The sequence below is a fragment of the Pelmatolapia mariae genome, linkage group LG17 (genome assembly GCF_036321145.2).
Source record: "Pelmatolapia mariae isolate MD_Pm_ZW linkage group LG17, Pm_UMD_F_2, whole genome shotgun sequence".
Taxonomy (NCBI): Eukaryota; Metazoa; Chordata; class Actinopteri; order Cichliformes; family Cichlidae; genus Pelmatolapia; species Pelmatolapia mariae.
The window spans coordinates 8,089,044-8,110,153 of record NC_086242.1 but is presented as its reverse complement, the minus strand read 5'-3'; the positions used below and the strand labels follow the sequence as shown (position 1 = coordinate 8,110,153).

At 39.9% G+C, this 21,110-nt stretch overlaps 1 protein-coding gene across 11 annotated transcripts in view; it reads right to left on the bottom strand.

Annotated features, from left to right (window-relative positions):
• Nucleotides 1–20,635, bottom strand: part of nrcama (neuronal cell adhesion molecule a) — a 64,680-nt gene extending 44,045 nt beyond the window's left edge. For all 11 annotated transcript variants that reach the window (XM_063501263.1, XM_063501271.1, XM_063501273.1 and 8 more), the window contains exon 1: nucleotides 20,428–20,635. The gene's annotated coding sequence lies outside the window, so the exon portion shown is untranslated. The remainder of the gene's footprint in view (nucleotides 1–20,427) is intronic.
• Nucleotides 20,636–21,110: the final 475 nt, after the last annotated feature.

Genomic DNA, 21,110 nt, shown 5'->3' with positions numbered 1-21,110 from the left:
CCTCCTAATATTAGTAACAGAAGTGGAGAGGGATTTCTCTAAGTGATCTCATTAATTTAGAACTCCTCAAATACAAAAAAAAAGTTCTCAGGCTTAAAGCTGTGATGAGGAAGTGAGAAGCTCATACAAAAGCTTTCTGTGTCAGCGAAGTGCAGATCTGCCTGGCAGTGCGCTGTAACCAAGAGATTAAAGTAAATGGGATATCACTTTTTTACTTTGGTTTAAGACAGGCACAGCATGAAGACTGATGCTTGATTGTAGCTTTATCAGACTAAGAAGCACATTTCTCCCTCTCCTGTCAGTCTTACTCCAGACAAACAAACACCTTGCAGGAACAGCCATCCTGCACAGGAGACTCTAGCTCCTGTTTATTAGTGTGTTTATTAGGATGTGCTTACTGAAAGCACAGCAGGTGTGGTATTCATACATATGCCCTAGCATTATGTTATGAATGATTTTTCTAGTTAAAAATAAAAATATTACGCACCTATTTTTTTTTTTAACCTATTCTTTTCCATTTATGTTACATAGTCAGTGTAATGAGGCAATGTTAAAAAGGATTATGTTCAGGGACTAAATACCCGTGGCTAAGTGCTTTAAAAAGCCACTTCAGGGATCTGAACAGTGACTAAATAAGATTTGAAAACACTCAATCAAGATGTGGCTCAGCTATTAATTAATTGTTTATTTAAGATATCAGCCCAGCCTATATCTTATTGGAACGATAACGTCCTTTAAAAAGTCGATATGCCAGCCAGACCTCATGAACGTTTGTGAAATACTCACAAAGAGAATTCTATGTGGATTTTTTTTTGCATGTTTGTTTACAATTTTTACATTTTTTAATGCAATATAGGACATGTTTTATGTTAGGTACATTTAAAAAAGAAAAAAGCAGGGAGGTCTTTTAAAAGTATGTGACAGGCATTTTATTTTAAATGAACCTTCAATATTTTTGTAAAGGTAATCAACTCATATGTGGAGTTCCTCAGGGCTCCGTGCTGGAACCTATTCTGTTTTTAATATATATTTTTCCTTTAAGCCAGATAATACAGCAGTTTCCTGATGTAAAAAGATTTATCTTATCATCTTTTTGCTGACAATATTCAGCTAAACCACTCATTTAAGCCTTCAGAAGTTCATAAGCTCTCCGCTCTGATTGACTATTTAACCAACATTAAACAATGGTTGAACAACAATTGCTTACAGCTAAGTCCAGACAAAACAGAAACTTCGATTATTGCACCAGACAGTGCAATACCTGATATTAAACAGTAACTGGGTGATTTAGGTTCCTCACAGAAGCATAACCTTAGAAATCTAGGTGTTATTTTTGATGAAGCTTTTTCTTTGGAGGAACATTTAAATCAGATATTAAGAACCTGTTTTTTTCAATTGAGGAACATTTCAAAATTTTGATCCATCGTGTCAACAAGTGAACTTGAGATGATAATCCATGCTTTTATCTCTACAAGACTCGACTACTGTAACAGCCTGTTCACTTGTCTAAACAAGAAAGGGCTAGCTGATCTACAGGTTGTTCAAAACTCAGCAGTGAGGCTACTGGACCGTTCGAACAATGGAGCTCACATGACCCCTGTTTTAAAGTCACTACACTGGCTACCAATCAGATTTAGGTTCCATTTCAAAATTCTAGTTTTAACTTTTAGAGCACTACAGGGACAGGCCCCTCCCTATATTGCTGATTTGATTCGTACACATACCTCTTCTCGTACCCTGAGATCATCGAATCAAAACCTTTTAGTGGTCCCCCACACTCGTTTTAGAACTCGAGGGGACCGATCTTTCCAAGCTGTTGCACCCAGACTGTGGAATGCACCTCCTCTAATTCTACGGTGTCTGGACTCAGTGGAGATCTTTAAAAAGCAGCTAAAGACATTTTTATTTCAAAAAGCTTTTAATTAGACCAGGGTTTCTATGATGTATTTATGACTATATTGTGTTTTCTTACCTTTGTTGCAAAGCACTTTGTGACACATGTCTGTGAAAGGTGCTATATAAATAAACTTCACTTATTTACTTAAAATGTTACCGTAACCCAATACTTTTTATATACCTAAACTATACTGTACATAATTCATGATATGTTTGCTAGAACAGTGAAGTACTAATGTGTCAGGTGTCCAGGACCTGTGTGAATATCTGTTTCTCTGTATGTGTGCCTAAGCAAAGTGCTAATAGCCCTCTGCTCTGCAGTTGTCTTTCTGTGAACCCCTCTTTCCGGGGAAAGCTCTAAAATGTGTGCTCCATATCACTTTCACTGAACAAGAACAAAGCAGGGGGATATCTAAGCAGTAGCAGAGCTTTGCCATAAATGCATTAACATGTTTGTCTGTTTTTCTTTTGCATTTCGAAGTGCTATATTTGTTTATTGGCCTTGGGGTCAAATAAATCTCAGTTGCCGCTCGCATGGCTTTCAGTTCTGTGGCTCTCGGCTTTGTTAATGTGACAACATTGTCTGGGATAACAAAGGAAGGCTAATGTGCAAATTTCCCTGAGGCCTTCCTATTATCTGACAGCCATGAGTCATGCCCTCACCTGTTCAGAAAAATTATGACGCTTGGTATAACTTATTTGGATACTTTCATGGTTCAGTGATACAGTGATGCTGTTGTTTCCTTGCTGCAGTGTGCAGGACCACTGTTGCATGAACTGGACACAGATGATTCCATACAGTGCATACACTTGGCTCACACACACACTGCAAACCTCCTTTATTTGATTCCTACCTTTGCCTTGATTTTGATTAAACAAATTCTTAATCAAACACCATTGATCTAAAGTCAAATTCCAGCACACAAAATAAACCAGACAGCAAACATCAGTCTGAGACCTACAAACCTATCAAAGATTGGCAGGTTTGAAACAGGCTAATATCACACTTCTGCCATCATTTGGATAAAGCTGTTAAGATATTTTGATACATTTGTGACACTGTAGATAATAGACTGTGTCTGTGTCCCAGTAGCCTCATTCTTTGACACCAATCTCAGTACTATTAAGGACTTGCTATATCTATCTTTTCACACCCTTCCATGGCTTATGGAGGAGATTTAAAGACTTCATGTGTTGTTTCTTTCACTTCTGCAAACCTCTTATCATTCCTCATTAGACTAGCAAAAACCTTGTTTTGGGCCAGGTCTTTGAATCTGTCCATTCCAGCAAGTCATCAGCACTGTGACAATAAAAGGCAGCTGTGCTGTTAAAAGAAGCAAATGGTCCAGTAAAATGGAAACATGGGCATGGTAGGACTAACGACAAGTCACAAGCACGATTAACACCATTGTTGAACTGTGTCGAGCTAGGCATGGTTTAATAATATTCATGACTTGTATTCTCAGTATTCTATAGTGTAGTTTGTTTTTGTACTTCACCATGGCCACACATCACGGCTGACTGGTTAGTGTGACATTTTAGGGCTGTTAAATTAAGTAAATTCAGACTGGATACTATGCCACAAAAAAAGGAGGATGTAAACCTCTTTATTTTATATTTTTATTCATACATTTATATCAATAAAGTACCAAATGGTTACAGACATTTATGTAAAGATGTCAGTTTTTACATAGTGATGAATCCACGCAGGCAAAGTGCACTTAGTCTGTTAAGCATTTTAGCATCTTTGAGCACACTGCTTTGGATTTACATTGGAAAATTTGTGTGAAACAGTTGATGAAAACTTTAAATAGTATTAGTACTATTTAAGCACAATCACTTAAATAATACTGCCACACTGCAGTAATTCAAATAACCACTCATTACAACCAAGGTATGCAGAATACTATAATTTTATTGTAACAGTTTGGGCCTGTTAGTACCAACTGAGCATCTTTTAAATATCATAGTTTGCCAATAGACAGAATAAAACATGGACCTAGCTTCCTTGTCGGAAGAAAAGGAGCTATAGAAGTCTGTGTTGACCTGTGAAAACACTTTCCTGATGAGTTTATGGGCTTAGTCACTTGTTTGGCCGAGATCAATAACACCAGGGAAAACTAGGACTACTGGACTTAGCAAAGTAGCAGACCCCAGCAGCTTGCTGTCAGCACATCTCACATAACACACACACAAAGAAGCAGAGATTATTCAGTTCTGCCCACGGGGCTTCACTGCCTTGTTGGAAAGTGGAGCTGAGCCCATGGTAGGCGAGACAGCATGGACCCAGCTGTAAAAGAGAGGCTGTAGCTATCTCTATAGAATGACCCTAGTCAGCAGTTTAGTACTACTAAAAACAGATGCTGTCAGAACTAATGAGTGTAGCTCGCAGCATTGCAGCTCAGGGTTTACATTGGGACAGTCCACAACAGAATGCCTTCTATTTACTAGTCAGTTAGGAATATGTCTTTGAATAACATTTCAGTTGTTAGGTAGTGTTCTCATCTCTCAAGTAGGACTAAATCTTTGTCTCATTTGATGTTTTGTTTGTAATCCTGATATAATACTTTGCTCAAAAGAGAAATAACTAAAACAGTGTGTTGTGCAGGAAAGTCCTGCTTTCTCTTGCTCATTACAATATGGTTGACAATGATAATAACAGCAGGAAAGATTTGGGCAATCAAAGACACACTGAGTTAACCCACTCTACTCAATGCAGTGTTAATGAGGTTGTGAAGGAAACATGGGGCAAAGTCTTCAGCTGCACTGATGCACTCCTGGTCCCTAACCCTAATCCCAGAATCAATACTCTCCATGTCTAGATGTGATTTGAATGCATCCGCAACTAGATGTCCTGATACTTATGGATTTGTAATGCCAGGTCCACATCATCAAACAGAAGGGTGTTAATGAAAATGTCTACATACTAGTATGTGATTACATTTTGAAGTATTAAAAACTAAAAAAAAAACATATTCTCAGACAGAGAATAGCAGAACCACTACCCTGTGAGCCTGTATCCAGCTACCATTTTACTGAGAGGCAAACAACAGTATATCTCCACCACTTCAAAATGTGCCTCTATAACATGGACGATTGCAAGTGCAAGTGACAAGAGGGGAAAAGCCCTCAATAATTCACTATTCAGTGTAGTGTCTTGTAGCCTGGCTTTGATTCACCAAGAAGCAATGCTTCTAAGCAAGGAGATAAGATACATATTTTCATATTTTTGCATATACTGGATGCTACAGTCATACCTCCTCGGCTGTCTGCAGCATAAACCCCTATGTTGAAGTCAGGAACATTACAGGCTACATCATCATAAACCCACTAAAAACGCATGGCATGAGCGACTGCCTCTTCTCCTCAGAAGATGCTCTCTGAGGCACATAATAATCTTTATTTAGATATAACTGGAAATTGCACTTATGAAAATTCATGTCAAATGTGCACAGGAGGATCTGGTGACAGCCTCCAGGGATGGCAGAGGGCAGCCAATGATTTTTTTGGGCTGTGTTAATTACCCTCTGCGCAGCCTTCCTGTTCTCAGTAGTGGGCCCTGAGTACCAACCACCCCTGAGCACGCTCTCCACTGAGAAGTGGTAGAAGGCCAACAACAGCTTCTGGTCCAGGTTATTCTTCCTCAGGACACGGAGGAAGTAGACTGTCTCTGATGTGCTGAGACACTATCCACTCAAAACACTTCATGACTATAGACATGAGGGCTATAGGTCTCACCAAGGCTGTCGTTTTAGTGATGGGAATGATAGTGGAGGCCTTCAGATAGGTGGAAACGGTGGAATAGCCTGGTGAGGATCCCTGCCAGTTGGTCTGCGCAGGTTTTAACCACAGCCCCAGCCTCTCACCATCCTCCTGACCTCATTTTTCTAGAGGAACCGGGGGGGGGGGGGGTCTCAACCTGAGTAAAGCAGGTGTTTAACTGCTCTGCGTTTGAGGCTGCTGTCAGGGGTTGGGGGGCTCTGGCATTTGTAGTTGATGAGGGCCTGGTTGGCTCTCCACACGTCACAGGGGTTGTTGTCTGTGAAGAAGCCTCTATCCTCGTCCTGCTGACCTCCATGGCCTGTTTGATGCCCTGCCTCATGTTGTACAGAGAACTGTCCCTCAGCCTGAAGGCTGCGTTACGAGTTCTAATCAGAGCCTGTACATCACTCGTCATCCAGGGATTTCGGTTAGGAAAAGCCCAGATGGTTTTGGTCACTGTCATATTATCTACACAGCACTAAATGTAGAAAAGTACAGACTGAGTGAAGGTCTCCAGGTCCTGCTGTTCAAAGATGGACCGGTCTGTCAGATCAAAACAGTCCTGTAGCTGGAGGAGAGCATCATCTGGTCACGTTTTAATGACCTGGGTGCTTGGAGGGGTTTGTTTCCTGAGGGGGGTGGAGGCAGGGATGAGGAGCAGAGAGTGGTGGTCAGATTGTCCTAGGGCGGGAGCCATGTTGCTCTGTAAACCTGCTTGTTGTTACTGTAGACATGGCCAGTGTCCTGTCCCCCTGGTAGGACATTGAATGTGTTGATGGAATTTGGGGAGTACAGATTGCAAACATACCTTGTCCCCAGCAACAATATGAACATCCTCCGGGTGTGTGGTTGAGTGCTGAGTTAACATTAGCATTGGGGGGGGGATGTAAACAATAATAAATATGGCTACTGTCAGTTCGCGAGGTAGATAGAAGAGCCTGCATTGAATGACCAGGCTTCTAGGTCTGGTGAGCAGTGACTGTCTATAAATCTACTGTCATGGCACCAGTCCTGAAGCACATAAGCACAGAGCCAACAACATCTTCCCTTACCAGAGTCTTTGATAAAGCCCTGGCTGGGTCCAGCACAGTAACTCCACTGAGCCATTGGGGATGTTTGGATGGAGCCATGATTCAGTTACAATCAGTAGACAAGACTCCAGGACAAAGAAGTTGTAGTAAATCTATGATGGTAGTTCCCCCATGTTGTTTGTGAGGGATCTGGCGTTGGTTAGGAAGTGGGGGTTTGTGTTGTTGTGTTCACAGCTGGACGCGATAGCCAGCTCTGCACCCCTGCTTTTGGTTCCTCTCCCCACGCCATGTGCGTCACTTGCTGTTCCCAACAATAACCCACGGAGTGCCTGGTGGTCTTGCAATCTCGGGTGGGATCCTGTCCATCTCTAAGCAGGGCTCTAGAGTGTGACCAATTTGGTTGCAAATGCGACCAAATTTTTCAATGGTGGGACTAAAAAAATCTTAGGTAGAATCTCAGGTTAAGGCTCACAAAACTATTTCAACAATCACCAAACAGCAAATGAGAGCAGGTAAATGGACTCCACACAAAGACGTAAACACAGAGCGCGGACCCGACGCATCAAAATCAGCTTTCTCTTTCTCGGCTTTCTCACCCGACGGCACGTAGACGGACACGCCGTCGGGGCTGAAAGCCGACAGCTCACTGATTCTGATGCGTCGGGTCCACGCTGTGTTTGCATCTTTTTTGCGCTAGATTCTGAGCTGCAGGTTTTGTCTCTCTCCAACCAAAATTCACTGACCAGCAGCAAAAGAAGATCCAAACTACGCTTCACATTTGATAAACATCGTCATGAATTCCCTCTTACTTTTGCTATTTTGCTTCCACCATGATAAAAATCACACTTCATGCACAGCTCTCTCTCTCTCTCAAGAACAGTTTCCCATCTCAAATCTCTTTTTTTTTTTTTTTTTTTTTTTTTTTTTTTTTAAATCTCTTTTTTCTGCATTATTCTAACATTGTTTACAGCGCTGTCGGCCGCTGTGGTTTTTTTTTTTTTGGTTTTTTTTACTTAAATGTCCTCGGCCAAGAAACTTTTGAAAATTATGCAAAATTGCAGAATATTTTTAAGGTTATCTGCTATAAAAAGCCAGGCCAGGAAAATCTCCTTCATGTTTTCTAAGTTTTATTCTCAGTTACTTTGACACAAAGGCATCTGCTGTGATGCTCACAATTCTGATGAAGTCTCACAGTATCAGTACTGATAAATGATCAGAATTATAATATTTCTGACTGTCTGAAGCAAAATTGAATCGAATTGAATCGGGACCTTGTTAATCGGAACCGAATGGATTATAGAAATCAGTGATGATACCCAGCCCTAGTGAGTAGCCTAGGCCTGACAGAAGTGGATGTCGCTGTGGGTAATGACAAAAGATGAAAAGAACAATTGACAACTTTTTAATTCAATATTGTCTGTATGGACATCAATTTTACCCCCAAAAAAGTGCACATGTTAAACTGCGGTGTTAAGCGATGTGGTTGAAAAATTTGGGTGCGCCTAACTTTTGTGCTGGTGCGCCTAAGAATGAAATTTAGGTGCACCAGTGCAACCGTGGCAAAAAGTTAGTCTAGAGCCCTGCTAAGTGCTCTGTTTCTGAATTTTTCCAATCTATCCCCTGTATGATATCATAGATAAGGGGGCTACCTATTTGAAGTCCCATCCACCTGCCGTTCAAATCTTTGGTTTGTGAAAGGCAGCCAATGAAAAGAAAGTTGGCTGAAAGGAAGCGGAAAAGGGGGGCTTGTTTCAGACAGATGAACTGAGGAGTTCCATAAAGACCCAATATGAAATCAGTATGGGTTATTTTGATCGCTAAATCTAGTAGAGTTCAAGTACACTAATATGGAGCAGTAAATCAGATTAATAGGTCTTCTTTAATGGTCAAACAGTGTTTTAGTCTTTTTCTTAATAAATCTATTAAAAATTAGACAAAATGCTCAAACTGGCCATAATATACTGTATTTCAATAAATGGCAAATATTTAGATTTCTCTCACTTTTTATGCCCAGAGGCAAAGACAAAGGTAAAGATGGAGGAGCACAGGCAATGCTGCAATATTTATGAAACACAGGATCCACAATGGTAGGAGCGTGATGTCACAAAGAGTGTTGTATCCTGTCTTTTAATCATAATGAGCTACATTTTAATGTAAGGTACACACTCTTTTAGTCATGCCTTCTTTCAAATAACCAGCTTTGAAAGAAATTATAAACACTGGCAAATGGATAAGGAAATATGACAAAATCCAGGAGTATGGTATTAAGGCCATAATAACACCACTGATATGGCACTAGTAGCTGTTATCATTGTTGACCGAAAAAGTGACGGTTAATGTGATCCAACCCTGACAGGACACTCCCTTGTCACCTGATAGCTTGTGTTACCTGCCTATATGAGTGTGTACCCAGAGGAGCTTACCATGGGAAAAGTACATGATACCGGCTTTAGAAATGTAGCTGGTCTTCCACTTATTGAGGGTCCTTTTGTGGATTGACTATCTTGCAGCTGGTATATCACATAGCTGTAACGGATGCCTGGCTTGAAATAATATATAACAAAGCAACAGTGGTTTCCTGTGCCTTTGCATTTATCACAACCTGGGGTCTTTTAGGCTGTCATTTAATAGCTTAAAGGGGAAGAATTTTTAATCTTTATGGTTAAATGCTCCACATGATATACAGCACACACATTTGGACTGCCAAAAGCCACATTCTACAACATTTCCATAAAACTAGAAGCAAACAAACAAACAAACAAGTAAAAAAAAAACCCCAGCTTGCAGCCAGTGAATAAAGGTTAAATAGGCTTTGTGATTCACAGATCAGAGCTGAAAGTGGAGGAGAGATGGAGTGGGTAGAGGGTCAATACCAGCAGTGTGCATACGGTGGGAAAACGCTTGGAAGGACACAAGGGGGAAAAGAATGCTCGGCAAACAGAGAAGTGCAGAGATGTATGCAGTCCCTCCAGTCATGGAAGCAGTTATAATTTAAATAATGTGGATACATTCAAAACCCATAATTCATAACGTTACTTTTCTTCTGTTGAGAGAATTACCAAAGGAAGATATGTAACAATATATGACGTATATCAGCTGGAAGAAAAAAGCTTTACATAACTTAAAATTAAAGTCATTATTTTTTCAACTTAAAAAATACTGGTACATAGAGATGCACCGACGGACCGAGCAGAGACCGCAATCGGATGATTTCCAGTGTTCTTAGCCCAGACTGGTGATGATGTCGTAAGGCATGTACAATGATACAACTAGCAGAGTGCACAGTCACAGAGAAATGTCGTTACCATGGAAGCTCCTCACTGTGAGAGAACATACAGAGTTTGTAACAGCAAACCTAATCACCTTCACCCAGCTGAAAAGCAAAATTTTAAAGAAGTTAACAGACACAAAGTGGCTAAGGCTAAAGCTACCCAGGGTTCAGAGCCAGCCACAAGCCAGCAGTCTCGGTATTAGCAAACGATCAAAGCAGTTCCAAGGAAAATTATGGGGGTGAGTGGAAAAGAGAAAAGGATTGATGTCCTGTTATCTGATGAAGTAAAAATTATACTGGAATATGGTGCAAGTCACTAACATGTTTAATATACAAATTTAATTTATAATGATATAAATCTGTTGCACCTTCTTTTATTTGGTAAAATATGTCAGGTAAAGGTGGATGTACAGCAGCTCATTTTCATTTAATTTTTGTAGCTCTTTCCAGTACCACCAACACTATTATTTTGTTATAGGACAGGAAGTTTACTTATAGCTATATATTATAGTATATATAGTTAGCATATCATACAGTTTGCTTACGTGGAGGTAGCTTGTCTGATCTCAATCTTCCTGTGAGTATCTGCGGTCTATATCTTAGCATTACAAGCAGCAGAGGCCTCATGGTTATCTCTTTCCCACAGAACAGATATACAAAAGATCAAAAGACTGCAGAAGATCTAGTAGCTAATTTAGTAGGAAACTGCCTGATTGTAATCTGTTTAATCCTTTGATCAGTATCAGCCACTGAGATTCACAAAATTGCTTCTTGCTGAACAGATGTGCATTATCAGAAGCAACTAAGGCAGAATAAAGCAAAATATAAAATCAATACATTAGAGACATATTCTATTAAAGTGTTCTTCTCTTCTGTCTGTGAAGCTCCAATAAGATAAAGTGCTATGACAATAGCCAATGATGCATTTGTCAGCCAAGGTGAGTAACACAACCTGGCACTGAAAGGACAATACAGAGTAACTGGCAGTCCTAAAATACACCAGCTCAGCAGCTATGAAGGTAAAGGAGACAGAGAGGTCAGAGCAGCTAGAGTCACAGTCTGCAGCCTTCTCGCTGATGGGAAATGCTACTGACGTATAAATGCAGTCACACAAATGCATAAAAATAATGCTGAGTAAGAAAAAAGGGACATGACTTCTTCTTTTCCGGCAAGTCAGACTCTGCAGCCTGGTTTTCATCAAGTCAGCTAACCTAACAAATATGCTGGAAGTACATTTAAATGGACTGGTGCACAAAAAAGCATGATCATAAAAGCATATTTTTAGGTAAAATTGTATATTTGTTGTAATTTTTCTAGCAATTGTAATAGAAAAGAGTATGTAATTTTGCATTAGCAGATTAAATGCAACTCTGTACCTTTGCAATATATGTTATTGTGGTGACAAAAGAAGATCTGTGTTGGTTCAAACAGCATGGGGATTTCCAGTCTCTCCATAGTGCAGTTTAAGCATCTGAGCATATAACTCATCCGGTTCAAGTAAAATTACAGTTTGAATAAACAAGTATTAAAAGATATATATTCATATATTAACATGACAGATGCCTTTCTTTTTATCTCTTATCTTCAAGGCCGACAAACTTGAGGGTCTTTAATAGGTTTATCAGTCTGCTGATGGATAGCTTTTCCACACTGAGAACCGCTTGTCTTCTCGATCCTCCTCATCTGCTCACTGCACAGTTTATTTTTCTCCACAAAGCCATTCTTTCAGTCCAAGCCGAGCACTCTTACTGAAGGAGTGCTCAGAAGAGCCTTTCTCCAGGCTCTTCTGCGGTCAGACAAGCAGGGTTGAGGACATATGCGGGCTCCACTGAACCAAAGACGCTTCTACCACTCCTATAATGACGATTAGCAGACGCTCAATTCAGAGTAACCCCCACGAGCAACTGGGACCGGGCTCACTTTCTCCTGAGGAAACGACTCCAGTCTTCCATGCGGTGTAGGCTACTCGGGCTGGTGTAGGTGTGGTAAGAGCACTGTCTGATTCAGGTCAGTGAAAGCGCTTAAAAAGCAATGCATAATTACACAGTCTGCAAATCAAGTATGAAAACTTTAGGATAAAATTAATCCACTCCTATATAAAATGATGATGCAGTTATTTGCGGCTGCATATGTAGTTAAAAGCTGCCAGATTCAATTATACCCTATAAATACAGCCTTAGTCATTGTTAAGGCTGGTTGGTTCACACTTGTCATGTGATGCTGGTGCCTTGAACCAATTGGATGTCTGGTGCGATAAAAGAGGTTCTTTAATGGCTTCTTTGACTTAAATCCTTACTAATCATTTTAGAGCTGTGACAAAGATTCGGCTGCCTGGGGCTAATTTTATTTTTAAGCTGCCTATACAATGAATTAAACTCACACCGCCGGGATTTGAGCATGCTTCCTTTGTTTCCTTAACAGTATATTTTAAAAAAAACTTTAGGAATTAGAGGAACTGGAAGAATTTCTAGTTTGTCAAAAGTAGAAATATATGTGGTTTTGAGAGATCTGGAGACATCTGCTATATTGTGAAGATAATCATATCTAAATTTACTGTGCATATGTCTCAGTATATGAAATCAAATCAGCCCTTCAGAAATACATGTTGGACTTTTTTTTTTTTTTTTTTTTTTACACTCAGCAAGTGACATCTACCACCAGTCTGGCAACTCATCTGCTCTCACCCACTCTACCATCTGTTGCCCACCTGATCCCCACAAGCAACTCACCTGCAGTCTACAAGCAGGGTCACACCTACTGATTGCTTTCTATTCAAAAGGGCCTGAAAGAATATTGAGGGGCAGATAGTGACAGGGGCAAATAAAAGTCATTATTGATTATCATTTAGCCTTGATTGTTGTGTTACTATATTAGTGGACACATACAGGATTCAATATGTGTGTATACATGTGAGCCAGGAGTTCAAGATTGCTATGCCATGTATCCTTTTTATTAATCTTAGTCTTGTTGTGCTCCTTCACTCTATTCTCCAGCATTGTGCCTTCCCATTTCTCTTTTCTTTCCTTTCATTTCACAATTCAATTAATAAATATTTTTAACTTTTTTTTTTCAAATTCCACGAAAGGCTTTTAAGCTCTCTGTGCTGTAGCTGTGTCTTTTTTGCAGAGCGATATCAATTTAGGTTTTTTATGAACAATACCAATACTGATAATTGGTGATGTAAAAATCTGATATATCGGCCTATATATAGAGATAGAGATATATGCTTTGCCTGACTCTGCTTGGATTTACTGGTTGTTGTCTTTGTGACATTCCAAACATGTATTGTCTTGTGGACAAAGTATGCAACATCAACCCTTATAACATGGTTGAATGGTATTTCTCCTTTCTCTTCTTTACATTAAATTATTTACATTAAAAAATACCAACAAATCGGCAAATATTTAATATTAGCCAATAATATCAGCCTGCCCATAAATCAGTTAGGACAATATTGTTTTCTGTGTGTAACTCTGTACAGGGTCCCTGCCACTTGGTTTGGATGTTGTCAGCCCTGTGAATAGACATTATCTACTATTATCAGTCTCATAGTGCCAGTAGGTGGCTGTCTCTGCATAATAAGACCTTGTTTCATTCTCTCAGCTAATCAAAAGTTAGCCATTTTTTTTCTATGCAAGAAGGGCAACAAAGTTCATAAAAATAGACCGCATATGTGGAAAAGGAGTAAATTAACCAACTCTCAAAGCTGTACATAAGTTCAAGACTTGTCTTTTGGACTTCAGTATTTTGTATTTTGATCTAACTCGCTGTTAGATCGGCGTTGTTTTCTGAATTAAAACCACTTGATTAAAGTTGGAAAAATATCACAGTTTGGTTTAAAATACCATTTTTGTACAACATAAAGAACATGCTTCAAACCTGCATGAGCAGCTTATCCATGGCATTCAACACTGGAGATTTTGAATTTCTTTAAGAAAACCATCAGATGTCTCCTTCATAACCTAAATGTTTATCACTGAATGCAGTCTGCTGAGCAGTTAAAAATGCATTAAGCCTCTTGAGATATAACATCTCATTTTCAAAGGGGTCAGGTAGGTTTAGGAGGGGGGGTGCCTACTGGTAGCTGCAAGTAGACACCATTGTCATATGTCTAGCTTGAACGACTGACTTGTTTAAATGAAAATCTGGTTCTAGCTCACTGTCTACCCTACTACAGTTGGAAAGATGCAACTTATTGAGTTGATCACAAAACAAGACACAATCAAAGATATCAAGGCGAATCAAGATATCGCCCTCCCTTAGCTGGAGATTCAGTTTTTAATTTAAGCTCTAGCTTGGTGTTTATGCTAGCAAGACATCAAATACTTGAATTTAGTCTTGCAGAAAATCAGATCTGCTTGACACAACACAGCGTATTTGCTGTAGTCCTCAAAGCCCCTCACTGAGCAAAACTGGGTCTCTTCCATCTTCCCGCAACAACATCATATTCCAAAAATGGAAAACACACACACACACACACACACACACACACACACACACACACACACACACACACACACACACACACACACACACACACACACTCAATTACAAAACCATCTGTCTTGTATAAAAAGGAGAGGAGAACACTAGCATCTGCTCTATCAGAGACCTTCCAGCAGAAGCTATGTGTCACCCTCCAGCCCTGGCTTTAACTTGCCCCCATTCTCTAATTCATCAATCTTCAACCATTGATGCTAATTTTCATGTGTTCCAATCCCTTAATGAAAACAGCCACCCAGACACATTCAGCCATGAGCCAAGCGGTACAGCAAAGATGAGGGGTGATGTTTATGTTCCCCCACCCCGCCCCACCATCGCCGCAGGGTGCTATTAACCCACAGAGTACCAAAGGATCTATGATGTACTATGATGCTAATTGTGTTCATTCGGCTGCAGCTTCCACAGCACGAATGAGTAAATCTGGTCTGAAGACAAAACCCCAAGATGCTCCTGTTGTGACTTCATTAGTATGTGCACCTGAATACTTTATTGTTCTTATGTAGTATTAGCAAGAAAAAAACAATCTCTGTAAACGAATTTAACAAAAGAAGCAATGTTTCCTTGTTGTTTCCAATTTCAATATATTAAACACCAATTCTAAAAGAAACATGACACATCAAATACATACTGGAGGTCATAATGTAAGCTCTCCTATGGGAGCCTCATAATAGTTAAAGTAGGATACTTGTATGTTTTTCCAGTTGAATTTAACAACTAATCAACAGACAAGTTTATTTTTCAAGGTTTATGATTATAAAATGTAATTTTTACAATGTTTTTCTTTATTTTTCATGGAATAATTGGATCTGTTAGAACAAGAACAGGAATTCAAAGACATTTGAAATTAGGAAACTGTAAATGTAATTTTTTTCAATGGGATTCAATTAAGTTTATGAAAAAAAATTGAAAATGTATTAATAATGCTAACATATTATTTTGTCACTAATTAAATCACATTAACCTAAAAAATGGCAAAGTAAAAATTAAATTAAATTAAATTAAGAGGCTGAAATGTTTCATAAATGTACTATATTAATTCATCATTACTATTAGTTGCACTTTGCTTTACAGGTTGGATCTCGTTTGCCTTCAATATTAATTCTTAATTGCACAAATTCAACAAGGTGCTGGAAACATTCCTCACACATTTTGGTCCATACTGACATGACAACATCCCACAGGTGCATCTCCTCTCCCACCACATTCCAAAGGTGCTCTATTGGATTCATATCTGGTGAGTTTCGAGGCCATTTGAGTGCAGTGAACGGATTTCATTTTCAGGGCACCATTTTGCGATGATTTGAGCTTTGTGACACGGTGTGCTATCCTGCTGGAAGTCGCCATCAGAAGATGGTTGAAGGCTTCAGATAGAATGAACATAGTCAACAACAACACTTGGGTAGGCTGTGTGTGTGAGGCTGTGTAAACCATGGCCTCAGATTCAGCTTCTTAGCTGACTTGAGTGGTACCAGTTGTGGTCTTCTGCTGCTATAGCCCACCTGCTTCAAGGTTTAACATGATGTGCATTCATGCATTTTTTTCTCTTTTTCTGACCATTCTTTGTAAACCATAGAGTTGACTGTGTGGGGGAAATCGCAGTAAATAAGCAGTTTCTGCAATACTCAGAACAGCCAGTCTGCCACCAACACCTATGCTACTTTCAAAGTCAATTAAGTGACCTTTCTTCCCCATTCTGAAGCCCAATTTGAACTTCAACAGGTCACATTTATCATGTCTACATACCTAAATACACTAAGTTTCCGCCATGTGATTTGCTGTTTGGATAATTTAGTTAATGAGCAGCTGAACAGGTGTATCTAACAAAGTGGCCATTCGCTTCATACACACATATTCTTTCTTCATTCATTTTTCTGGTTTTAAAAGTTGACCTAATTATGCCTGTAATTCTTATTGAGGTTATTTTCCACTGTAATACCCTCAAGCTTTAATCACAGCTATACTATGGAAAAGAAAACCTTTTCAGAAAATGACCTGAACCCTGATCCCCAATCAGTCTGAAAACAATATCGCACCTGTCTCTGGTTTCTAGATCGTTCGATCATTTAAGTCGACAGCGGTTAGAATGAGAATACACCTAAACCAAAACTTCGAGGTCCATCGCCCGACTTCTCGTCTAATGGGCTGTGGATAAATGGGAGAGCAGGAGAGTGATGGTGACAGTGCATCTGCCATGAGTAATGGCTCAGTGCTGGCACTGCTCTGACAAGCCGGGGAGTTTTCACAGGAGACTGGAGCTATGTCGTCTGATGTCTCATGGGGGAAAAGCTCACCCACAGTGCCAACATGCAACACCTGCCATGCCATGGGATAACAAATATAGTACTACTATTATAACACTATTTACAGCTGCAAGAACATTTAAACAAACCCGGTGTTCACTACTTTTAAAAGAGAAGATTATTTTAGGTAACATTTTTCAATAAAGAGAAAAGGACCTGAAGGAATCGTTGACTCGTCATATAAAAGCTGAGGTGATATGTAATAGCGGTACTGTTATATTCAAGTGTCTTAATGTAGTTCAGACTTTTCATTTCATTTTGCAAACCTGTGCTTTTCCGTGCTGTGACTTGTCAAAATGTTTTCAGTGAAAAGCTTTACTATAATTCGGTACTTGTCAGTTACAACTGTGTCCAATCTTTTGCTTTCTATTAATTCTCACCTGTGTTTTTTTTCTGTGTCCTAACATGGGCTGGCTTTGACAGGAGATCGTATAACTGCAGAGAGCTTCGTCATGTACGTTTTAGAAGAAATTAAAACCTTAAAGGTAGTTAAAGTTAGATATGTTTTCTTGCAGTCTCAGCTCTCGCTGTGTTTTCCTGGAGATTATAAAAGAACAGAGAGTTAAATGCTGACTGGAGCTTTCGAAATGTAGGTTAGCAGGTTGATATTAGCATTCTGGTGCCGCCTCGCACAACACAATTATAGGCTTCCTGTTCACTGCAACAATTATTAAACCTGCAAATATTTTCTGTGCTCTAAAGTAGTTTCTTATGCAGGGTCAGTTTTTTCAGAATTTTTTCATAGGGGTGACCATTGGGGGCTACAAAAATATTGGGGTGGCACACCAAAAACAGAAGATTGTGAAGGATGTACAAAGTGACACAATACGAATGACAAAAATTGCATATGTAGTAATAAATAACAAGTTAGTGTTTCAACTCATTGTAGGCTGTCTTACTCTCGCTTGTGCTCACGTTTACTAAAATTATTACCATCTTCAGATAGTCAGCAAATTTTGGGTGTGGCCAGTGCCCCCCATGGCCCCCCACTTGGATGTGCCCCTGGGTCAGAGTGGTCACACGGCATCAAATTGAATCACAGAGCATTGAAACAAGAGCAGATGTATGCTGCAAATGTTAGCACCCCGTGGAAAACTCCCTCAAAACTCACACTTTAAATTCCACAATGACACACAGTGCCATTCTTATTGCCTCCAAAAGGATTCTACCCACTCATGGACTGTTTTGCAGCCAGGTGTGGAAGTCACTGGTTACTTTCTGCAGCATATACAACAAGCATGTATGCATTTAATTAAACACTAATTTTGCAAAGAGCACTGCTTGTTTTTTTTTTACTGCATAACAGGGAGACTGGGCTCAGTTCCTTGAAATCACAATGAATAAGCAAATCAGGCTCGCAGTCATTTACATTACGTTGCATTTACATTTGAGTCTATATTATGTAGAGGTGGAAATCCCACAACACAACACTATCACAATATTTCATTCGTGAATCCCCATATTATGATAATATGGGGATTTTTAACATTTTGTGATACGCTCAGTCAAAATATCAATACTTTATTTAATAAAATATCAACATTAGATATCTGATATCAGTCTCATATCAATCTGCAATAGAATGGGATCACGTTAGCAATTTCATGCAATTTCTTCCTGATAATACAACAATTAACTGTGATAAATTGTCAAAAATCCCATATTTTCTATCTACATATATTTGTTATCTACATTTCTGTCTATCATATCTATATAGACAGATATTCACATTTAACTGTTACAATTATGTCAAACTGCATCTGTTTGCAGAAATGTTGCCTCCTATCAAGCAACCTGTGCAATTACAATCAAAAGTGGTACTTGTGACTGAACTATTAGGTTGCTCTGAATTAGGAGACAGCAGTGTTTGACGGTTTTTCAGCTGAGCCGATTTAAAGTAAATTTGCTTAACTAACATTAGCCCAGGATAGCGGTGCATGAGATGAGCCCTCTTGTTCATAATATTCACAGAGAAATCAAATTTATTTTAAAAAATACTGCTATTTGGTGTTCCTGTATCGATACATCGCCATGCAAAATACTGCGATACTATGCTATATCAACTTTTCTCCCACACTTGTGCTGTTATAGCAAATACGTTCTGTTTATTCAGCTCCACCTCCATCTCATCCACCAACAGACTTTGGTTTATAAGCCAAGCTGTAGCTTCAGTCTCCAGCACATTCACATCTGTAGTCACACACTGTAAGCAACTTGTCTGTTAAATTACAGTCAGAACTAGTAGAATTTAAATAATTATTTACTTTTCATCCTGCCTACATTTATACAACAGCAGAAATGTGCTGTATGGATTCTACGCTTTAATGTATAATACTGACAGCTGTTTGGATGCATTATACTATTTTTTTTAGTATGCCTACCATAATCCCCACAGTGAAATCACATGTCGTCCCCCACGTGCCCTAAACTCAGTTTCTTGTCTTTCTTGGACTGCGGCAGGACATCAGCTTTGTCACAACTCCCTGCTGTATTGCACATTTCATTTCAAGCAGATGATCACTACAGCATCTACACCATCATGGCCCATTGATAACTAACCCTTAACACTGCATCACACCATTCTAACAAAGTGCAAACACACAAAGCACTCACATAACAATTGTAATATTTCTAGATGAATGGCAGAAACGCTCACATTCCTACTGATGTTGGAGCGCTGTCTAATCCTTCAATGACTGCAGTATTCTTTATTTCTAAATGCACATTTTGCAGTATTCAGGTGCACTCACTGAGAATCATAGATTTCTACATTTTACAGCATTTTGTGTTAAACCGTCTACACAAACTTAACAAACTTCCAACTCACAATTTCATTAGAACATGGCCAACATTTGCTCAGTAATATTCACTAATCGTTAATGACAAAGGACGGCTAAAATGCTACTATTACAATTATATGGCAAGGTGAACAACATTTTTTTTAGCTGATGTAATAATAATAATACCATTGGGTCTAATATGACTGCTGATGTATATTTCAAGCAAATCTTGATAAATATTAAAGGCTGTCCTCGTCTCTGGGTGCCTTTGTCCTCCAAACTCATGTAGAATGGTTTCGTTTTATCGACTATAATCAGTCCAGCTCTTACCCTACATCTCAAAATCTCTGATATGAAATCAAGGGCGGCTTAAGCTTCCCTTTAAGTCAAAACACTTCAAATGACACCGGGAGGAGGGGGGGGAGCTGAGCTACAGCTGGCAGCATCACCAGCAGACATCAAGTAATCCGCTCAGCGCTTTCACGGGCCTGCCCGCACCGGCCGGCAGCACCGACCCTGCTGCACCAGCAGCTTCATTCAGCGCCAGGGCCCACCGACAAACCGCCTTCCCTCCCCTCCTGTGGCTTTGATGCTACTGCTCCTCAAGATGCAGTGCGGCTAGTGCACGCACTGCAACGTCTGCCTCATGCTCGGCGGCATCCAAAATAATACCGGGCGTCCATATTGCTGTATTACCGCAAACCTGGGCATCCTGGACCAGCCAGCATCACAGGGACACCGCGGCAGATGACAAGACTTGACACACTCGCTGCACCATTATTCATTATTATGTCGTGGGGGGGGGGTGAAAGAATAAAGACACCCCCCTCCTTCACACCCCCCACTCCATCTTTAAAGAAGCAAAAGAGATGAGAAACACTCACCTTTTTCTGCAACCCGACTGTTGTTTCCTCCACCCCGTCAGTGAAATGTGTGTTGATGCTGCTGAAAACGCTGAGAGAGGCGCGCGTGTGTGTTGTGGGTAGGTGTGTGTGTTTCAGAGTCTGTGTCCGGCTGGTGCGTGTCCGCCCCCCCCACTCAGCCGCTGCTACAGCAAGCTGTGGTCCACACGGGTCCTCCGCTCTCCTCAGCAGCTCCCCTACCGCTGTCAAAACCAGCAGCGACAGAGATCGTCTACGCTCAGAGAGGATGACGCACTCCTTTCACAAAAAAGGGACCAAGCTTTAGCCCAACATTTGACTTTTGTGCTTTAAACGTTGTATAAACAAGGCCTACATGCCATGAAAACTTTTATGCCCTTTACCCCAGAAGGAAAAGAAGATCACCAGCATGTTTTCATCGTAATGGAGAAACAACAGTTTCTCCAAATAAGGTAACACAGACTCCCTATATGATTAGTCGGCTTTCTAAGGCAGGTAAATACTCTGTCAGGTACTTAATTAATATCATTAATCTATTAATTTTAGTCTAATATAACGGGGCTCAAACTAGTAGTAATCTAAAACCTCACAAAAAGAAGACAATTTTCTTTTAAATCAGAGTGAGACTCCTTTGCTTTACTGTTTTCAGTCGTTACCAATGTGACGCAGATTAAACAAAAAACGAA